General features: G+C 42.2%; 1 protein-coding gene across 2 annotated transcripts in view; it reads left to right on the top strand.

The window, feature by feature from the left end:
- The first annotated feature begins 555 nt into the window (after positions 1 to 555).
- Positions 556 to 6,000, top strand: part of wscd2 (WSC domain containing 2) — a 34,392-nt gene continuing 28,947 nt past the window's right edge. For both annotated transcript variants that reach the window (XR_006843235.1, XM_046387396.1), the window contains exon 1: positions 556 to 1,039. The gene's annotated coding sequence lies outside the window, so the exon portion shown is untranslated. The remainder of the gene's footprint in view (positions 1,040 to 6,000) is intronic.

Here is a 6,000-nt window from a genome sequence, read left to right as displayed (position 1 = left end):
TAGTGTGTAAGGACCCTCAAAGAGGTAGCCTATAGAAAACTGTAACAACATGAATAAATGGATAAAAATAAAGTTTTAATAATACGAAATAAGTAATACTCTGTACATAATATAAATCTACTGTTTATTGTCTTGTATGACCAGGTTACTCATCTGACGTACACGCTGCTGGTATGCTGATGAGCAAAAACAAAGAAATATTTTCCACACAGGCCAACTAAGCCTGAGCCAACTGCTATAATTAATAAAATCACTATTGCTGCAGTGGGCCCTTTTCGTTTTATTACCACTTTCCACTGCCTGCTGTCACTGCAGTCAGCAGACTCCATGTCATATATCCACACTTTGCATTGGTCCAACTTTCTGCTTTACAGACATTTCGTGATGATTTGTAAAGAGATCTGTAAGAGCTACCCCGCATGGTGGCGTCCAAAATGCTCGCAAATAATTTAGATATTGATTCCCTGCCTCTCAGCGGGGAGTGTGTCACCACGCCAGCCTGTCCTGCGTGGCCCACATTTGAGCGCAGAGTGTGGCGGCCCCTGCGCCTCACTGTGCTCTGCTGTGTCTCTTTAAGTACAGCAGGCAGTGCTGTTGGTCCGTGTGGGAGCGCAGGGCTCACGGTGCGGCGCTGCCTCTCCGCAGCGGCAAACAAGCCTTTCCTTCACGTCGGACGGGGGACAGAAACGACAGATCGACCCGCCGCCTGCACCACATTCTCGCCCGAGCAGCTGACTCAAGCGACGGAAACGAAGAAGGAGGGGGGGCGGCTGTCTGCTGTGGACTGGGTGAGTCTACAGGGCCATTAACATCACTCCCTCCTTCTCCGACCGAAAGGTGGAAGTGCGCAGCGGACAGAGACCATACGAGCTAATGAGATTGATAAACTGCGGATGAAAGCAGAGCTCATCAGAGAGCATGCTGCTGTACACATTTGGCTGAATGATCGTGGAGGTGAAACATCAGGGCGACCGTCTTCGGATGAGTTTCGTCCTGTGAACTGCAACATCAAACCATCTGCTGAATCCTCGTGCTGAAGGTAAGGTGAAGTCCCGATGAACATACGATGAACATGCATTTGACTTGATCAAAAGCCCAGAAGGAACCCTTTAAGGTAGCAGTAAAATGTGTACCAAGGTTGGCTGTATTTGTGGTGTAACAGAAAGTCACACTCGAGCTGGTGAATGTGTGTTATGAGCACTACCGGTTAATATCCCTGAAGTAGACCAAGAAAAAAACAAACCAGTTTTCCAGGATGCATTTTAGTGTTTGTGTTGTTTTGAATAGGAGTAAAAAAAAGCAGCCACTTGTTAAAGGAAAGACTGGACAGTAGCTGCAGGAGGCTTTGTCTGTTTAAAGGCCATAATGTGCTTTGAGCCTCAGGTGATAAAAATTCCTGAGTCAAGTGCAGTTGTAGTCATTTTAATCTACACTGTCTGTTCTATATACTACGTATTGAATTTATCTTTCTGTTTATCTGACTGCTGTGTGGTTTAATCCAGGTGAGAGATTACTGTTTTTCTGCTATATTTTCACCTGTAGTGTTTGCATGCTGCTGTGTGACAGATGTTAAGGTGTCCCTGCTCAGTGCATTACCATGTTCAGTGGGCAGTAAAGATGCATTAGTCTTTAACCAGGTGCACAGTTGGTGGACTGCAGACTGAATCATTTTCCTCAAAGTGTGAAGTCGCTGGACTTTCATTAGAACACTCCTGCTAATTTTTAACCAGAGCTGCAAATCAGACTGAGGGAAAAAAAAACACAGAGTCCTAACCTGCATTTCCTCCCCTCATTTGTTTCTGTACTTTAAGAAAGATTTTTCTACTACAGTACTTACAGAAACTCGCTTTTCTGTACTCTGTTTTAGACTTTTTCTATATGCTTCTTGATTTCAGAATTGATTGATCGTCACGTGTCATTGGTAAGCCGAAAGGTATTCCGTGTTTTAGACTTTTGATTGGACAGAATAAAACTATATATTTGTGCATGTCAACTTGGGCTCTAAGGATATTTGAAATTATTTTCTGATCTTGTGTAAAAACAAAACAATCGAAAACGTAATATGCTGATTAACTGTTAATGAAAATAATCGTTACACTCGGCTGTGTAGGCTTACAGAGTTACAGGGTGAATTTAATTATGCAAATCATCACCCCGTCATTGTCTGTGATGACCTCGGTGTACCGTACATCACTGTATTGAACCCACATCTCAATGTGAAGTGTCAAAGTAGAAGAAGTACAACATAATGGTTGTTAAGATGGATCACAGTGCTGTTGAAATCAATTCATGAACGGCACTAATTGCTCACACTGCTGCTATTTCAGCACTTGGCCTGACAGTAAATAAAAAGCACATCAGAGCATGACAGACCTTGTGTTATGGCAGCAGGAGCAGTGAGTTCAGCTCCTGAATCTAGACCAAGCAGAAGTGATCAATACCACCAATAACGTCACTGTAAAGTAAAAAAAAATTAAAAAAAAGCTTCTCTTCCTCCTGATTCCAATTCAACCCTCTGGTAATGTTAGTTGTCATTGCATGATATAGTGATGCAGTTTCGGTTGCACTGGACACTCATTAAAAAAATAAAATCACATATATGTTGTTGTTGCCAGCAGCAGCTTTGCTGTCCCATGAGCTCAGTCCTCCCCAAGGCAGAAGTGCAGAGCTGTCAGAGAACTATGGCAACAACACAAATTCATATTTGTACACTTGAGAGTGAGAGGATGCTGTTCCCACTGCTGCTGTTGATTTAGTAAATGATCAGATAAAGACACAGCATTTTGCCTGTCTGGAAATTAAATGGAGCATCAGCACTGCGAAAACTGAATACTGAAACAAAGAAATGTTGTTTTTTTTGTGTGTGTACAAGTGAGGCTGAATTTCAGAGGAGTGTCTCACACATAAGCTTGCGGCTGCAGAGGAGAACTTGAAAGTGGCTCAGATATGAAGTCCTTTGTGTAGCGTTGGGGTGGCTGGCAGCAGAGCGAGGAGGCTTTGAATTCCTCCAGAGCTTATCTCCTCATCCTCTTGGCGACCTCTCAGGGACGTGCCATGGATCATACCCAATGGCCGCAGGCTTTGAAGATCACCAGAGGAACTGACAGGAATTACAGTCTGCATGCTTGTGCTCGCCATTAAAGTGGAATAACAGTAGTGCAGTGCGAGCCGTGTGTAGGTTGGTTGGTGTACTCGCTCCTGATAAATCACCATCAAGGCAGGACGTCAAAATCCTCATTAGAGCTCCTACAGAAATAGCTTGGCATTAACTACTCTTCCGTCTTCGCCAAAGACGTGCCGAAAGTTTCAGACTGTTTATAGTGTCTGATGTTAAAAACCCGAGCTTCGCACTCAGCGGCTTCAAGCTACATTTCTGTTGGTGTGGATTCAAAACACATATTAAAACATATAAAACAACATGTTTTGGACTATAGCATGATTTCCTTTTTCCTTGAAAGAGAAGAAGAATCTATGTAGAAGATAATCTTTAAAACTGTGTTTCAGTTACACAGATCCAAGGAGTGGGTCAGCTTGGCTGCATGCACATCTCAGCCAGATTTTCAGCTTATAGGAGGATTATTCATAGAACTGGACCTCTTCCGTAAGACGTATCCAGATAATCACTGCCTAGACAGGTGGTAAGGAAATACGGCCTGGTGAACGTCAGACAAAGACAGGGAACCCAAAGGATACTCAGATCTGTGGGTTTTGCTAACAGATATTAAGTGTAGATTTAAACTTGAACTTAAATGACTCATTAAACAAAAGCAAAAGTGACAAAGAAAGCCAAAAAAGCACATTCTACAAAATAAATTGCATTAAAGTCTATCTTCTTTATAAATCAGATAATAGGTATGACATCTTATTGCATTATGTAAAGAAAACGTCAGACTGCTCACGTGCAGTCAGCGCTGACTGAAGAGAAGCTAAATAACCAATTATATTTTGGAAATCAGACCTGCTGTTTGGGGATTTTTCTCTCAGACTGAGACAGATTCCCTGCTGAGGACGTGGATGTTGTTAAATCCAAATAAGGCTAACGTGTGTGTGTGTATCTGTTAAGAGTCTGAGTGTAATGTTGTGTGCAAGCTGAATTTCATTCAAATTTCATTGAAATAACATAAACTGCAATTTATGTCTTATGCATAATTACTCTTGAGTTATCATGAAAATGAAAAATACGAGTTACATTTTATACACAAGACACAATCCTCTCACACTGAAAGTAAAGCTGAGAGCGAGATAAGTGCTGTCATATTTCATATCTGACGAGTTTCCTCAAAGACCAACGTTCTTCTTTTGTTCTCCTGTCAAAAAATCTTGTACTTTTCCTGTCAACGTGCTTTGTTTTCTGGATAAATCTCACTAGCCTGAAGCTTGATAGCTTTGCTTACATGATAGCTCTGGTTGTTGTTCCATTATTAACGGATTCATTTAGCTAGATGCGTTCCATATGTCTGTATGTTGAATCGATATGTAATGTAATACACGTTTACTGTAATCAAACAGCACTGTGTTTATTTTTATGTCACTTACAATGAAGTAGGTGGATGTATCAAACCTCTGTTTTCTTCCACGACTTTGTCCCCAAACGTGGATTATCACAGCGTTTGTCTTTCATCAGGAGGTCCGTCGGGGCTCAGCTCTGTCTCCCCTCAGTCTGACCCAAAGTTTCTGTTTGCCCTCCGAAGCGCCAGACTGACTCACAACTGTGTGAACGTCCAACACTAACTTCTCAGGGGAGGCAAAAGGCTTGACATGCTGTGTGTGTGTGTGTGTGTTTGCCCATGTGTGTGGGAGAGAATGATGAGAGGGGAAGAGAGTGTGAGAGCAAGTGAGAAAATGACCGAAAAAAAAAAAGATGAGGAGCAGGAGATAAGGAGAAAACAGCAGATATAAAAACCACCGTCTTTGTGGTCTGTGGGCGACCTTGAGACGGTGCCAGTGGCTGAGATTAGCACATCAACACTGTAATAGTTCACCTTGAGTAGCACACCTCTTGTCCTCTCTTCAATTTGATCCCCGCTTCACAAAAACGTCTTTGTTGGAATTAAAGTGCTGGGCTCTGTTTTCTGAACCTGCTTCACCAACACAGCTCCAACCTGGCAGCAGCCCAGCCTTGAAATAGAGAAATTTAGTTTTATCAACTTCACTTTTATGGAGCTGGAGGACAAAAAGGTCTGACTGCTGCCTGTGTATTAGTCTGAGAGGCATTTCTGTTTGAGTCATGCTAGATCTCAAACTAAAGCGCCATTGTACTCCTAAATGAGTTCCCACATTAAACTTTTTTATATTGTAATGGGTCTGTGGAAACAAATTAAGACTTGTTATCTTTATTCCTACACTGGATATTATATGCACATTAGTGAGGAGCCTTGTGGTGTTTTCTCGGCTTTGAGAACATCACTTCAAGCAGTGTTAGTGGGCCTGTGAAAACACATCCATCGACACCCAGACTGCTCCGTGAAGAATCAGAGAGGCTTTTTCTTAAAAGAGGATGCCAGGAGATTTTGATTAGCCCTCTCCTAACAATTCTGCTATACAGCAGCAGGAGCCCCCGTATGATAAATAATCAGAAGGAACAGGAGTCCCCTCTGGATCTGTCAGCCTGTGCAGTCAGTGTCAGCAGCGGCATCAGATCTCCTTTCAGCGTGCTAAGCCCTAATTGGGCTCTCACAAGTGCTAGAGAAATTTGTCAGGTTGCTGTGAAATAACCTACTTGGCCAAATCAAGATATGCATCTCCAAAACTGCTGTGATTATCATGCAGTAACAGAATATTCAAGCTTTTAAACAGATAAATTGCTTTCACTTGTTACCCGTTGGGAATATGTCATTAAAGGGTAAATAGAAGCAAATTCTCTTGATACTTTTGCACTCAGTAATTGTGTCTACTGGGATTTCATGTGAACAAGGTGCAACACTAACCAGGCCTGGTCTATTTATAAACTCTTTAAGTAAGGGCTTATCATTTTTACACTCAGCCTTACATGTTGTTCCA

Source organism: Scatophagus argus, chromosome 4 (assembly GCF_020382885.2).
Source record: "Scatophagus argus isolate fScaArg1 chromosome 4, fScaArg1.pri, whole genome shotgun sequence".
Classification (NCBI taxonomy): domain Eukaryota; kingdom Metazoa; phylum Chordata; class Actinopteri; family Scatophagidae; genus Scatophagus; species Scatophagus argus.
The sequence above is the reverse complement of the archived record's forward strand: the minus strand, read 5'-3'. Positions and strand labels throughout refer to the sequence as shown.